Source organism: Dendrobates tinctorius, unplaced genomic scaffold (genome assembly GCF_039654945.1).
Source record: "Dendrobates tinctorius isolate UK_male_01 unplaced genomic scaffold, ASM3965494v1 ptg000254l, whole genome shotgun sequence".
NCBI lineage: Eukaryota > Metazoa > Chordata > Amphibia > Anura > Dendrobatidae > Dendrobates > Dendrobates tinctorius.
In genome coordinates this window covers 24,228,420-24,245,178 of record NW_027361921.1, presented here as the reverse complement: position 1 = coordinate 24,245,178, position 16,759 = coordinate 24,228,420, and positions in this window count along the sequence as shown.

Here is a 16,759-nt window from a genome sequence, read left to right as displayed (position 1 = left end):
GCATGATGTTGCTGACTATTTGGCTGATTTTTATGATGTATTTAGTGAGAATGAGTCTGCGTCTTTGCCTCCTCATAGGAGTTATGACTGTGCAATTGAGCTGAGCCCTGGGTGTAAATTTCCCAAGGGTCGACTTTTCATAGAATCATAGAATCATAGAATTGCAGAGTTGGAAGGGACCTCCTGGGCCATCTGGTCCAACCCCCTGCTCAAAGCAGGATTCGCTAAATCATCCCAGTCAGATGTCTGTCCAGCCTCTGTTTGAAGACATCCATTGAAGGAGAACTCACTCCTCTTCTTGTGGCAGCTTGTTCCACTCATTGATCACTCTAACTGTCAAAAAGTTTTTTCTAATATCTAATCTGTGTCTCCTCCCATTCAGTTTCATCCCATTGCTTCTAGTCTTTCCTTGTGCAAATGAGAATAAAGTTGATCCTTCTACCATGTGACAGCCCTTTAGATATTTGTAGACAGCTATTAAGTCTCCTCTCAGTCTTCTCTTTTGCAAACTAAACATTCCCAAATCCTGCAACCTTTCCTCATAAGACAGGGTTTGCAGACCAGTCACCATTCTGGTCGCTCTTTTCTGAACTTGCTCCAGTTTGTTGATGTCTTTTTTAAAATGTGGTGCCCAAAACTGGACACAATATTCCAGATGAGGTCTGACCAAAGAGGAGTAGAGGGAAATAATGACTTCACGTGATCTAGACTGTATGCTTCTGTTGATACATCCTAGAATTGCATTTGCCTTTTTTGCTGCTGCATCACACTGTTGACTCATATTCAGTCTGTGATCTATTAGTACACCCAAGTCTTTTTCACATGTGCTGTTGCTTAGCCCTATTCCTCCCATTCTGTATATGCTTTTTTCATTTTTATTGCCCAGATGTAGTACTTTGCATTTTTCCCTGTTAAAAACCATTCTGTTAGTTGCTGCCCACTTCTCCAGTTTATTTATATCTTTTTGAATCCTCTCTCTCTCTTCTCTAGTATTAGCTATCCCTCCTAGCTTTGTGTCATCAGCAAATTTAATCAGTTTACCCTCAATTCCTTCATCTAAATCGTTGATAAAGATGTTGAACAATACAGGGCCCAGGACAGAGCCCTGTGGTACCCCACTTGAGACATTCTTCCAGTTGGATGTGCAGCCATTTACGACCACTCTTTGGGTCCGATCACTAAGCCAGTTATGAATCCACCTAACAGTTGCCTTGTCCATTCCATACTTAGTCATTTTTTCAATAAGGATTGTATGAGATACTTTGTCAAATGCTTTGCGGAAGTCAAGATATACTATATCTACAGCATTTCCTTGATCCACCCAATCAGTGATTCCGTCATAGAAGGAAATTAAGTTAGTCTGACATGACTTATTAGTTACAAACCCATGCTGACTCTGTTTAATCACTTCATTCTTATCCAGGTACTGACATACATGTTGTTTAATAATTTGCTCAAAGATCTTTCCTGGTATAGAAGTCAGACTCACCGGCCTGTAGTTGCCTGGGTCCACCTTCTTCCCCTTTTTGAAGATAGGAACAACATTTGCTCTTCTCCAGTCTTCTGGGACTTCTCCTGTTCTCCAAGAATTTTCAAAGATTATGGAGCACGAGGCTATGCGATCCTATATTAAGGAGCACGAAGACGAGCACGAGCACGAGGCTATGCGATCCTATATTAAGAGTCGTTGGAGAAGGGTCATATTAGACCATCCTCTTCACCCTTAGGTGCTGGGGTTTTTTTCGTGGCCAAGAAAGATGGTTCATTAAGGCCTTGTATTGACTATCGTTCCCTCAACAAAATTACTGTTAAATATCAGTATCCGTTACCCCTGATTTCTGATCTATTCTCCAGAGTTAAAGGTGCTTGTTGGTTTACCAAGCTTGACCTCAGAGGGGCGTATAATCTTATTCGCATTAAGCATGGGGATGAATGGAAGACGGCGTTTAATACTCCGGAGGGACATTTTGAGTACCTGGTGATGCCTTTTGGGCTCACTAATGCCCCTTCTGTCTTCCAGTGCTTCATGAATGATATTTTCCGAAACTTTGTGGATAAATTGGATGATATTTTGATCTTTTCTAGGGATTGGGACTCTCATGTGGAACATGTTCGGACTGTGTTCCGTATTTTGAGGGAGAATTCCCTGTATGTCAAGGGATCGAAATGCCTTTTTGGGGTACAGAGGATTTCATTTTTGGGATTTATTTTGTCTCCGTCAACTATTGAAATGGACCTGGCCAAGGTACAGGCTATTTATGATTGGGTTCAGCCCACTTCTTTGAAGGCCCTCCAGAAGTTTTTGGGTTTTGCTAATTTTTATCGTAAATTTATAGCTAATTTTCCTGGTATTGCCAAACCATTGACTGATTTGACTAAGAAGGGTGCTGATGTGCTGAATTGGTCTCCGGAGGCTGTTTCTTCCTTTCAGGAGCTGAAGCGAAGGTTCACTTCTGCTCCGGTCTTGCGACAACCTGATGTCTCGCTCCCATTTCAGGTAGAGGTGGACGCTTCTGAGATTGGTGCAGAAGCTGTTTTGTCCCAAAGAGATCCTGTAACATCTAAAATGAATCCCTGTGCTTTCTTTTCCCGAAAGTTTTCCCCATCCGAACGTAACTATGATGTGGGGAATCGGGAACTGTTAGCCATGAAATGGGCATTTGAGGAGTGGAGACATTGGTTGGAGGAAGCTAAACATCAAGTCGTGGTCCTTACTGACCACAAGAATTTGATTTACCTGGAGTCGGCCAAACGCTTGAATCCTAGACAGACTAGGTGAGCCTTGTTTTTCACACGTTTTGATTTTGTGGTCTCTTTTCTTCCGGGCACTAAGAATGTCAAGGCAGACGCCCTCTCTAGGAGTTTCTTTGCTGATTCTCCTGTTGTGATCAAGCCTGCTACCATCTTAGGTGAGTGGGTAGTTCTTTCTGCCATCTCGCCCGATTTGAGACGTGCTATGGAAGAATTTCAGTAGGACAAACCTGAGCGTTGTCCCATTGGAAAATTGTATGTTCCTGACCAGTGGAGGAAGAGAGTAATGACTGAAGTTCATTGCTCCACATTGGCTGGTCATCCAAGTATTTTTGGTACTAGAGATTTGGTGAGTCGGTCTTTTTGGTGGCCCGCTTTGTCTCGTGATGTCAGGAATTTTGTGCAGTCCTGTGGGACTTGCTCCCGGTCTAAACCTTGTTCTCGCTCTAGTGGGTTGTTGATGCCTTTGCCGGTGCCCAGGAGGCCATGAACCCATATTTCAATGGATTTTATCTCTGATATGCCTGTCTCTCAGAGAATGACTGTTATTTGGATGATTTGTGATAGATTCTCTAAGATGGTCCATCGTGTACCACTCCCTAAGTTGCCATCTTCCTCAGAGTTGGTGCCCTTGTTTTTGCAACAGGTGGTTCGCTTGCACGGGATTCCTGAGAACATTGTGTCTCAGAGGAGTTCAGTTTGTTTCTAGATTTTGGAGGACTTTCTGTTCCAAGCTGGGAATTCAGTTGTCCTTCTCCTCTGCGTTTCACCCTCAGACCAATGGGCAGACGGAGAGAACAAACCAGACTTTGGAGTCGTATTTGAGATGTTTTATTTCTGCTGATCAGGATGATTGGGTTTCATTTTTGCCCTTGGCCGAATTTGCTTTAAATAATAGAGCTAGTTCTGCCACTTTGATGTCACCTTTTTATTGTAACTTTGGGTTTCATCCTCGATTCTCTTCAGGGCAGGTGGAGTCTTCTGCCTGCCCAGGTGTTGACACTGTGGTGGAGAGAATGCACCAGATCTGGGACCAAGTGGTGGATAAGTTGTCTCTCTCCCAGGAAAAGGCCCAGCGGTTTTCCAACCGGCATAGGACCATTGGTCCCCGGTTTAAGGTGGGTGATATGGTTTGGTTGTCATCAAAGAATATCTCTATGAAGGTGGCTTCTCCAAAGTTTAAACCTAGATTTATTGGACCTTATAAGATTTTGGAGATTCTTAATCCAGTCTCTTTTCGATTGGCTCTTCCTGTTACATTCAAGATCCATAACGTGTTTCATAAGTCTCTGTTAAAGAGGTTTGTTGAGCCAGTAGTTCCTGTGGTGGCACCTCCTGACCCTGTATTGGTTGAAGGTAATGTGGAATATGAGGTTGAGAAGATACTGGACTCTCGTCTGGCTAGACGGAGACTCCAGTATTTGGTTAAATGGAAGGGTTATGGCCAGGAGGATAATTCTTGGGTCTCTGCATCCGATATTCATGCTGAAAGATTGGTTCGTGCTTTTCATCGGGCCCATCCTGATCGCCCTGGTGGCGTGGATGAGGGTTTGGTGACCCTTCCTCAAGGGGGAGGTACTGTTATGAGTTCATTTTCTCCTTCACCTCTGATGTCTGATGAACTCCCTCTGCTGGTGAAAGGAGGTGGTGAAATTGATCTGGATGGGAAGAACCTGTCATCTGAACAGGTGGAGTGTGATTGGACATCTGGAATTTCTGAGTGGATATAAGGCAGCCGACGCCCTGCAAAGTTGCTGGTGATCCTTTCTGCTCTGAGCTCTGGCATCCAGTTTAGTTCCTGTCTACTAAAAGCTAAGTTTTTGCTCTGCTATTTTTCCATGAGATTTTGTCTGTTTACTTAGTGTTTGTGTTCAGCCTTCCCTGATTGGGACGGGCTGAACTCCATTTTTGTCTCTGATCAGTTGATCTCTTTGCTCTGTCTTCAGAATATACCTGAGTGCTGATATAGTGATTTTGGAAGTCTAGTGACTTCAGGGCCTTTTCTATCAGACGTGTTGGACATTATTTTTGGCAGGGTTTTTTGCGTGATTGCAGCCAGCATCTTTTCTGTCCTTTCCTAGCTAGTTAGTTGGGCCCCATCATTTGCTCAGTCTGTCTTTCTGTCTGTGTTTGTGTTTTCATCTGTTTTTCACCAACAATACATGTTGGGGGCTGTCTATTGCTTTGGGGTCTGCTCTGGGGCAGTTTAGATTTCCCCTTTCTTTCTTTAGGCTTATTTAGCTCTCCAGCTGTGACGAGGGGTCTAGGGCACCGTTGGAACCCCCCACGGCTACTGTTAGTTGTGGTGAATAGGATCAGGGGTCTGCAATCCGCTAGCTACCAACCTCTCCGGTTTTCTGGACTTAGCTTGTGTTTTTGTTTTTTCCTCCTCCGGTGACTCATTCATAACAGACGTCCTTCTGGAGTCGGTGTCTGATGTTCTCCTGCTGAGCCAGTGCTACGCCTGAGAGAGAGGCCGCCCTAGTAGGCCCGTGCCAGAGGATCCTGGAATGCACCAACCCGTGATGACTCCTGGCATCGTCTGACGTCTGTCCTGGGTATGTGTCTGATGTTCTCCTGCTGAGCCAGTGCTATGCCTGAGGCCTGAGAGAGAGGCCATCCTGATATGCCCGTGCCAGATGACCCTGGACTGCATCTACCCATGATGACCCCTGCCATCATCTGAAGTCAGTCTGAGGTCGGTGTCTAATGTTCTCCTGCTGAGCCTGTGCTATGCCTGAGGCCTGAGGAAGAGGCCGCCCTAGTATGGCCGTGCCAGACACCCTGGACTGCATCAACCCGTGATGTCCTCCTGCCTTCGTCTGTTATCCTGAGATGTGTACCCTTCCCTGATGTGCTGAATCGGGAGCCTGGCAATATGTTCTGTTTATGTACTTTGTTTTGACTTTGAGTAAACTTTATGCCTATACCGCCTACTGTATTACCACCCATCCCTTGAAGATTGTGAGCCCTCGCGGGCAGGGTCCTCTCTCCTCCTGTACCAGTTATGACTTGTATTGTTTAAGATTATTGTACTTGTTTTTATGTATACCCCTCCTCACATGTAAAGCGCCATGGAATAAATGGCGCTATAACAATAAATAATAATAATAATAATAATAATAATACCTGAAGTTGTGCGGTGTCGTGTCGCTCTGCCTCCTTGTCCACATACTCAGCTGCCACCGACCCCGGTCGCTACTCTTCCCTAGTCTGGGTAGGCCCTGGTCCCCCCTGTGGTCCAGTGGGTCCACATTCCATCCCCGCCTGGGACACTCGCCCCATGTCGGCGTGGTCGGTCGAAGGTGCTGGCCTGGCCGCGAACGCGGTCGTTAGTCGTGACAGGAACACTGAAGAAAGCATTGGCCAGATCGATCACTGTGAACACTGTTGCTGTGGCTGGAACATTCGAGAGCAGAGTTTGTGGATTTGGCACAATTGGGGTTTCAAATACCACAGCCTCATTCACGGACCTTAGGTCATGCACTATTCTGAACTTGGCTGGCTCTCCTTTTACAGTCTTTTTCTTGACCTGGAAAAGTGGGGTATTGCAAGGCGATATGCAGGGAATATTTCCAGGAAGACCTTCAGTTGGTCAGAGACAGCTTGGCTCTGGGCGATGGATAGGGGATAATGGGTCTTACGAGGCTATGGGGTACCTGGCTTGAGTGACACCCGTACTGGGACAACATAGGCTTTCTGGTACTATGTCCAGTACCTGCTTGGGTAGGCTTGTATTGGTTGTTTGAGGTTCTTGTAAGGCTGCCAGCATGGTTGATTCTTCTTGGGTTAAGTGGGCAGTTCCTTGACACCATGAACTGGGACAGGATAGAATGTCCTGGCTGAGTCCACAAGTTCAGGGGCTTTGTAAGCTGTGAGTGTCTGACTTTGCCATCAATCCCCATGCAAGACACAGAGGATTCTGATAGGCAGGTGGGGTCAGGAAGTTCCACATGTCTCATCACACTTCTTGCTGCACCAGTGTCCACAAGAAAAGATCTGATAACCCCATCCACTTTCAGGGTAATTTGGGGTATTGGTCGCACTGGAGAGGTTTTGCATCTTAGGATCGTAGTGTCTTGCGGACCTGGCCTGCCCCTGTCCAATGGACGGAGCTCTTCACTGCTTTGAGTATTTCTTCCTTGATCCATTCCTCTGGGCAGACTCTTGGGCTGTGCAGGTGCTCTGCACTGATTCCAGAAATGGCCAAACTTGCCACAGTTGTAACACTTGATATTTCTTCTGTCCTTGTGGGGTGGCTCTTCTTCCAGGTCAATGGTCACCATAATAGGGGCTGTCTTCCGCACTCCTGGTTGGGACTCAATCCCCTTGGCTACTATGAGCAGGGTGTCCTTTGCTATTGACCTGTACTCGGGTCTGGCAACTATCAGTGGTTTCCTGATTGGTTCTCTTAGGCCTCTTTCACACATCAGGTTTTCGCCTTCAGGCGCGATCCGGCGCTTTTGACAGAAACCGGATCCGGCGAAATGCAATGCCGGATCCGGTTTCCCCCCCATTGACTTGCATTTGCGCCGGATCGCGCCGGATGGCCATGCGTTTCATCCGGTTTTCGCCGGATCCTTCAATGTGTCGCAATGTGTCGCGATCCGGCGTCTGGAAAAAACGTCTACTGTAACGTTTTTTGTCTCCGGCGAAAAAGCCGTACCCGCCGGATCCGGCGCGTCCGGCTTTTTCACACAATGAAAGCCTATGAGCGCCGCAATGCGCCGGATCCGGCAAAAGCCGGATCCGGTGGCCGGATCCGTTTTTTTTGGTCTGAGCATGCTCAGTAGCTCTGCCCACAGGAGATATATAAAAGCAAGACAATGGGACCCTCAGCCACACCCAACATGCCACCCAAGCCAAGAACCAGGAGCAGGAGAAGGCAGCAGACATCTGCAGCAGCAGCACCATCAGCACCACCCCAAATGGAGCAGCATGCTGAACGGGAGGGGAGTCCAGAAGCAGATGAGAGACGGTAATTATCAAATCCCCCATTCCTCCAAACTAGGGCCATGGAATATCAAGATATTCATTGGCCCTTTGTTTCTCTTTATTCAACAGCCGCCAAAGAGATGCAGCAGCAGCAGCAGCAGAAATGGCATCACTGGCAGCAGCAATACCCACAGCCATGGAGTCTGGCCATCAACAGGACAGCACATCTTCTTCTGGGAGCCCTCCCTCGCATCGTCAGCGTTTGACGGTAAGTTTTTATTTTCAAAATCCATCATCTCTGTAATATATGTCTATTCATTGCCTTTTATTTCAAAACAGGAATCACAAGATGAAGAGGAGCTCCCAGAAGAAGAAGGAAGGGGTGGACAGACGCTTGGAGTGGGCTCACAATTCGTAAGTTTTTTGCATCAAACGCAGAAACACAACATCACACTACACACAACACATAGAAAACAATGTTCTGCAGACCACACACAGCAAACAAATGCCTACATCCAAACTCATAACATTTTTTGTTTTCTTCTCTAGTCTTCCCAATCTGGTGCTCGGCCAAGAGGTCCTCGCAGTGCCTCCCAGGGTCGTCGGCGACAGCAACGCGGCGGTCACCAGCGTGTAAGTATAAATATTTTTGCTTTGTTTTTTTGCACTTTTTATTTCATTTCTTTTGTGGAGGCTAATTATGTTATTTTTGTCTTTTTCTTTAACAGCCTTCACAGCGTGCTCCCGACTCTGACGGTGAGGATGGAGGGATTGATGTGGACCGCCTCATCGATCTCGTCAGAGAAAGGGAGCCGCTCTGGAATATGGCTGACCGCCGCCACGCTGACCTGATCATTACCCGACGACTCTGGGAGGAAATCTGTTCTCTCCTTGTGGGCCGCTGGGAGGACCTCGAAGCTCAGGACCAGATTAAAGAGCGTAAGTATATACAGTAACGGTTGCTTGATGTAAACCAGTGTTTCCCGAACTCCAGTCCTCGTGGTCCCCACGGATCATGTGTTCAGGATTTCTATTTACTATTGAAATCCTGAAAACATGACCCCTGGGGACCATGAGGACTGGAGTTTGTGAAACACTGATGTTGTATACTAACCACTCCTTTCTCGTTTCAGGGAACAGAATTGTGAATCGGTGGCGGTCTGTGAGGGATCGTTTCAAGAAGGAGTTCAATAAAGAGATGCGGGCCCCGAGTGGATCTGGAGGACGCAGGAGCAAGTACAAGTACGCACAAGCCCTGTCGTTCCTCCGGGAAACAATGCTCACCAGAAGGTAAATATTACACACCACATGTGAAAAAAATGTTAGATGTAACTTTTTTTTTTCAGCCAGGGCCATACCATGTCAGTATTTTAATTGTTTTTTTTCTCTTTATTCCACAGCACGATGAGCAGCACTCGGGAGCCTGCACGATTGGACCCTTCTGAGGCGATCCCTGAGGAGACCGGCACCGAGGGACACTTCGACCGCCCCGGTACATCTGCAGCTTCCCTGCCTTCCCACACATTCGACCCATCTGTCCCATCCACCAGCACAGGAACATCGTGGCCGCCTACATTACATGAAGCTGCTGGTGAGGAGATCGCTTTCCCTTTACCCCACCCTTATGCCCCTGCCACCTCTAGTACACCTGCGGGTACTGGGCGGCAGCGGCAGAGGGGTCAGGAAAAGAGTTATGCGCAAGAGTTATTGCATCTGAATGCATCTTTCCAGAACTGTCTCAAAGTCTTGTCAGAGCAAATCTCCGCAGGCTTTCAGCAGATCAACTCCAGCATTCTGGAGGTGAAGACACTTCTGCAAACCATGCATTCAGAAGCAAGATCTTCGCCAAACCACACCTTTTTCAGGTCTGTTGTGGAGCGCATGGCAACACTATCTCCTACCCAGCAGATGCATGTAATGCATTCGTGCCACGGTGCTCTACAGCAGGTTACCTCCCAACCTCCACCTCCCACCACTGTAGTTCCTCCACCTGCACCCCCTCCAGCCACTTTCCATCCTCCCCCTCCTATTACATCTGCACCCCCTCCAGCCACTTTTCATCCTCCCCCTCCTACTACATACCAGCAACCTGCCCAGTACCAGCAACCTCCCCAGTACCAGCAACCTCCCCAGTACCAGTCATCTCCCCACTTCCAGCAACCTGCCCCGTACCAAACTCCTTCCCCGTACCAAACTCCTTCCCCGTACCAAACTCTTTCCCCATACAACTTTCCATCAACATCATCTGCTCCTACAGTCCCTGCCCAACCCTCCACTCCACCACCCACCACCTCTTCTGCTTCCCACATGTCCACCCATTCTGTAGCTTTTTCCACACCTTCACCTCTAACTGTTCCTTCCCCACCAAGATCCCAGTCCTCTCTCCACACACCCAGTGTCGAAGTGTCCCGCAGCCCCTCCAGCAGTATTTCCACCCCACAGTACACAGAATTGTAATGTGTGTTTTTTGTAATAAAAATGCCCATTGGGTTTAAAACCTTTCTAAAAAAGTTTTTTTGCACTTTAAAAACATTTTACAAAAAAAAAAAAAATTTAAATAAAAGTTAAATTATCGTTTCACAATGGTTGTCTGTCATTTCTTTCTGCGGCGAACTATGTTTTAAAAAAAGGTTAAATACAGGGTATTTCAAAGGTAAAAAGGTATTCAAAACCAGGTATAACTGTGGGTAAATTTTAGCTTTTTGCCACGGTTGTGTTCCTGGTTGTGTTTGAAGCAAAGTATTTCACTTAAAAAGTTGTGTTTATTGTTGGTGATTTCCTACCAATGTACACAACTTTTGTTAAAAGGTGAAATACTTTGCATAAAACACAACCAGGTACACACCTGTGGCCTAAAGGTAAAAATAGTAAGACCATGACAAGATAGCCAACTTTGGTTGGCAAAGGTATATACTGTTGGTCCAGAAGGTACACAAGTTTAGGGCAAAAATCTCTCACACTCTGTCATCCCAGTGTACTCTGCCTTGAGGTGACATAAAGTATAGTGGAAAATTGTCCCTGAAACCGTCACAGAACTTCTAGTGGTAATATTTCCAATGACAACATCCATCTTCGCCAGTAACTTGCTCTTCTCTCCAACCTGCACTTTCTTCTCTACAACCTGTCAAAGAAGGGCTGTAGGAACATGCTATATCTAGTTTTCCAGTAGCCAATCCCGTTCGGAAGGCCACAAGGGTCAATTTTAAAAACCGGATCCGGCGTAATCCGTCGAAAAACGGATAGAAAAACGGATAGAAAAACGGATGAACCGGATGAGACGGATCCGGTTTTGTCTGTCAAGAACAAGACGGATCCGGCAGAAAACCGGATCCGGCACTTCAGGTTTTACAAAACATTTGCCGGATCCGGCATTCCGGCACGACGCCGGATCGCGCCTGACGCCGAAAACCTGATGTGTGAAAGTAGCCTTAGTCCATGCACAAAGGCCTGTGCCAACATATGTCTGTGTATCTAATCATGAATAGTGAAATCCAAGTCTTGGAAAACTTGCATAACTCTGCCGTGAAACTTCTCCACAGACTCTGCCTTATCTTGGCTCATGTCATGTAAGCTGAGAGCTTGCCCTGCCAATCTGCCTTTGGCCCACTCTCTGAGCTGCTCAATTAGCTTTGGTCCTGAATTCCAAACGTGTACATCTAATTCTGCTGGAAGTTTGAAGTGTTCCTTCATGATTGGCCAGAATGCATCACCTCTAGAGTTGAGCGAAACGGGTCGAAAAAATTCAAAAGTCGCCGACTTTTAGCAAAGTCGGGTTTCATGAAACGAAACCCGACCCTAGGATGAGGTCGGCCACGAGGTCGGCGACTTAAGCGCCAAAGTCGCGTTTCAAAAGTTTGTTTTGCGCTCTTTTTCAGCCAATCAGGATCCACGGACACTGTGGGCAACGTGATGACATAGGCACGGGTCACCACCATCTTTCAGAAGGGCATGCAAGTGATTGGCTTGCTTTGGTGGGCGTCACAGGGGGTATAAAAGGGCGTGCACGCCGACCGCCATCTTACTTCTGCCGATCTTAGCATAGGGAGAGGTTGCTGCTGATTCTGTAGGGAGAGCGTTAGGCAGGGAAGAAGACAAAAAAACTGCTTCTGCTGCTAGCGATTTGGCCTGCACAACACACCAGTCACTGTGTGTGCAGTGCAAGGGGAGGCTATATAGTGGTGTATCAGTGGTGTTGGTTGTTGGGCTGCCTTCTAAGGCTTCCTGACAGGCTGGCATTGCTGTTTACCCACTGCTCCGCAAACTGCTTTTTTAAAAGCAATCCAATCTCCCTTATCCTCTAGTCACTTTGGTCACAGCTGCGCCATCGAGCCTGTCACATAGAGCTCAGATATTCATTGGGCCTCAAACTGCTTAAGCAATCCCAATTTTTTTTTTTTGTCCTGCTGAGAAGAAAAAAAAACTGCTTCTGCTGCTGATAGCAATTTGGCCTGCACAACACACCAGTCACTGTGTGTGCAGTGCAAGGGGAGGCTATATAGTGGTGTATCAGTGGTGTTGGTTGTTGGGCTGCCTTTTAAGGCTTCCTGACAGGCTGGCATTGCTGTTTACCCACTGCTCCGCAAACTGCTTTTTTAAAAGCAATCCAATCTCCCTTATCCTCTAGTCACTTTGGTCACAGCTGTGCCATCGAGCCTGTCACATAGCGCTCAGATATTCATTGGGCCTCACACAATCTAAAAGTGTCCAGTGTCCAAAAGTGTGTGCAGATATTCAAAATCTCCCTTATCCTCTAGTCACTTTTGTCACAGCAGTGCCATTGAGCCTGTCACATAGCGCTGAGATATCAGTGGGCCTCACACAATCCAAAAGTGTCCAGTGTCCAAAAGTGTGTGCAGATATTCAAAATCTCCCTTATCCTCTAGTCACTTAGGTCACAGCAGTGCCATCGAGCCTGTCACATAGCGCTGAGATAACAGTGGGCCTCACACAATCCAAAAGTGTCCACTGTCCAAAAGTGTGTGTAGATATTCAAAATCTCCCTTATCCTCTAGTCACTTTTGTCACAGCAGTGCCATCGAGCCTGTCACATAGCGCTGAGATATCAGTGGGCCTCACACAATCCAAAAGTGTCCAGTGTCCAAAAGTGTGTGCAGATATTCAAAATCTCCCTTATCCTCTAGTCACTTTTGTCACAGCAGTGCCATCGAGCCTGTCACATAGCGCGGAGATATCAGTGGGCCTCACACAATCCAAAAGTGTCCAGTGTCCAAAAGTGTGTGCAGATATTCAAAATCTCCCTTATCCTCTAGTCACTTTTGTCACAGCAGTGCCATCGAGCCTGTCACATAGCGCTCAGATATCAGTGGGCCTCACACAATCCAAAAGTGTCCAGTGTCCAAAAGTGTGTGCAGATATTCAAAATCTCCCTTATCCTCTAGTCACTTTTGTCACAGCAGTGCCATCGAGCCTGTCACATAGCGCTGAGATATCAGTGGGCCTCACACAATCCAAAAGTGTCCAGTGTCCAAAAGTGTGTGCAGATATTCAAAATCTCCCTTATCCTCTAGTCACTTTTGTCACAGCAGTGCCATCGAGCCTGTCACATAGCGCTGAGATATCAGTGGGCCTCACACAATCCAAAAGTGTCCAGTGTCCAAAAGTGTGTGCAGATATTCAAAATCTCCCTTATCCTCTAGTCACTTTGGTCACAGCAGTGCCATCGAGCCTGTCACATAGCGCTGAGATATCAGTGGGCCTCACACAATCCAAAAGTGTCCAGTGTCCAAAAGTGTGTGCAGATATTCAAAATCTCCCTTATCCTCTAGTCACTTAGGTCACAGCAGTGCCATTGAGCCTGTCACATAGCGCTGAGATAACAGTGGGCCTCACACAATCCAAAAGTGTCCACTGTCCAAAAGTGTGTGCAGATATTCAAAATCTCCCTTATCCTCTAGTCACTTTTGTCACAGCAGTGCCATCGAGCCTGTCACATAGCGCTGAGATATCAGTGGGCCTCACACAATCCAAAAGTGTCCAGTGTCCAAAAGTGTGTGCAGATATTCAAAATCTCCCTTATCCTCTAGTCACTTAGGTCACAGCAGTGCCATCGAGCCTGTCACATAGCGCTGAGATAACAGTGGGCCTCACACAATCCAAAAGTGTCCACTGTCCAAAAGTGTGTGCAGATATTCAAAATCTCCCTTATCCTCTAGTCACTTTTGTCACAGCAGTGCCATCGAGCCTGTCACATAGCGCTCAGATATCAGTGGGCCTCACACAATCCAAAAGTGTCCAGTGTCCAAAAGTGTGTGCAGATATTCAAAATCTCCCTTATCCTCTAGTCACTTTTGTCACAGCAGTGCCATCGAGCCTGTCACATAGCGCTGAGATATCAGTGGGCCTCACACAATCCAAAAGTGTCCAGTGTCCAAAAGTGTGTGCAGATATTCAAAATCTCCCTTATCCTCTAGTCACTTTTGTCACAGCAGTGCCATCGAGCCTGTCACATAGCGCTGAGATATCAGTGGGCCTTACACAATCCAAAAGTGTCCAGTGTCCAAAAGTGTGTGCAGATATTCAAAATCTCCCTTATCCTCTAGTCACTTTTGTCACAGCAGTGCCATCGAGCCTGTCACATAGCACTCAGATATCAGTGGGCCTCACACAATCCAAAAGTGTCCAGTGTCCAAAAGTGTGTGCAGATATTCAAAATCTCCCCTGTCCTATAGACACCTTGTACCTTGTTTTACATTACTATATAGTTTGTTGGATTTTGTCTACATTTCTACCAAAAATGAGGAAGGCTGGTGGAAGAGGCCGTGGAATTGGGCGGGGGTTGGCAGCTGGTAATGATGGTGTTGGTGGTGGATCTGATGGTAGTGGCAAGAGCAAAATAGGACCGAATGCAGGAGGTGCTGACCCTGCGTCATCGTCTGGCTACATAAGGCCTCGAACGCTTAGTTTTCTAGGAGTTGGCAAACCGCTTTTAAAGCCAGAGCATCAGGAAAAAGTTTTGTCTTACATTGCTGACTCAGCCTCCAGCTCTATCGCCTCCTCTTCTTCAGTTGTAAAAAGTAAAAGCACTGAGTCGTCATTGGAGGCTCATGTTCATGAACCACACCTTTCCTTGTGTCCTTCACCCCAACCAAGATTGAAGGATGACGCAGGCCATACTACTGATTACTCCATGGAGCTGTTTTCACATACCATGCCTGGATTATCAAGTGAAATGGTGAATTACCCAGGCCAAGATGAATCTGACATGGAGTGCACTGATGCATAGCCGCTGATGGATGATTCTGCTGGTACATTCACTCAGAGCACTACATTGTCCTCGCAGTGTACAGAGCCAGATTCTGACCCTGATGAGACTCAGGTGCCCCTTCCCGCACACTATACCACCATACACGGTGACACAGAGGAAGGTGCACATGACATAGAAGAGGAGGTGATGGATGACCCAGTTGTTGACCCAGATTGGCATCCATTGGGGGAAGAGGGTGCTGCTTCCAATAGCTCAGATGAGGAGCATCCACAGCAGACATCGACATCGCAACAGCTGTTATCTGGCAGGCCCGGAGCACTCCAAAGACAGGTTCCAAACATCAAAAGAGTTGCTGGACAGCTTGTCCAGAGGGTCAAAAGATCACAGCGTGCTAGGCCGCAAAATGTCTGCCAAAGTAGGAAGAGTGCAGTGTGGCACTTTTTTGAACAAAATCCTCATGATCAGGCCAAGGTTATCTGTAAGAAGTGCGCAAAGACCTTTAGCCGAGGGAAAAATCTGAAAAATTTGAATACCAGTTGCATGCTTAGACATTTAACCAGCATGCACTTGCAAGCGTGGACACAACACCAAACCTCAAGTGCCACATGTGCAACTGATCACAACGAAGGTAGTCAGCAACGCTACATTGTTTCCCCCACTGTAAGCCCACCGGTTAGCACAGCAGCAAATGTTGAGGTGTCGTTGCAAGACCACAGCAGTCAGGGAATCCCACTGTTATATCAACGAAAGACTGATTCTAGGCCATCAGAAAGAACACCAACTCCATCACCATCATCAACCCTCTCTCAGTCTGCCCTGTCCACCGCTACTTCCACCATATGCAGCTCTCAAGTCCAGCTCACCCTCCCAGACACTATGAGTAGGTCAAGAAAGTACTCAGTCTCTCATCCGCGTACACTGGGTTTGAACGCCCACATTGCCAAACTAATCTCGTTTGAGATGATGCCCTTTCGGTTGGTGGAAAGCACAGCTTTCCGCGAACTCATGGTCTATGCAGTACCACGCTATGACCTACCCAGTCGCCACTTCTTCTCTCGCAAAGCCATCCCAGCCCTCCACCATCATGTGAAAGACCGCATTGTCCATGCACTCAAGCAGTCAGTGAGCGGAAAGGTGCACCTCACAACTGATGCATGGTCCAGTCGGCATGGCCAGGGCCGTTACGTGTCCATCACTGCGCACTGGGTTAATGTGGTGGATGCAGGGTCCACAGGGGACAGCGGTGGTGGGACAGTGCTGCCTAGCCCACGGTATAGGAAACAGTTGGCTGTAGGCGTTCGACCCTCCTCCTCCTCCTCCTCCTCCAGAAGCGAAAGCTCGTCCACAGAGCGCAGTCGTACGAGCACTCCATCTGCAGCTGCCACTGTTGCACACGATGTGTCCCCCTATCGAGCAGCTAGTGGAAAGCGTCAGCAGGCTGTGTTGCAGATGATGTGTTTGGGCGACAGACACACCGCCGAGGTGCTGGCCGAGTACTTGAAGCGACAAACTGAGTCATGGCTGGGCAGTGTACATCTTGAGGCAGGCAAGGTAGTTAGTGATAACGGCCGTAATTTTGTGGCAGCCATAGCCCTTTCAAAACTCAGCCACATACCTTGCTTGGCTCACACCTTGAACCTGGTGGTGCAGTGCTTCCTCAAAAATTATCCGGAGTTAACAGCCCTGCTCCAGAAGGTGCGAAGACTGTGCACGCACATCCGCCGGTCGCCTGTACACTCCGTTCGTATGCAGAAGCTGCAGCGATTGCTCCACCTTCCCAACCACCACCTCATTATCGACATTGCAACAAGGTGGAACTCCACCCTGCACATGGTGGAGCGGCTGTGC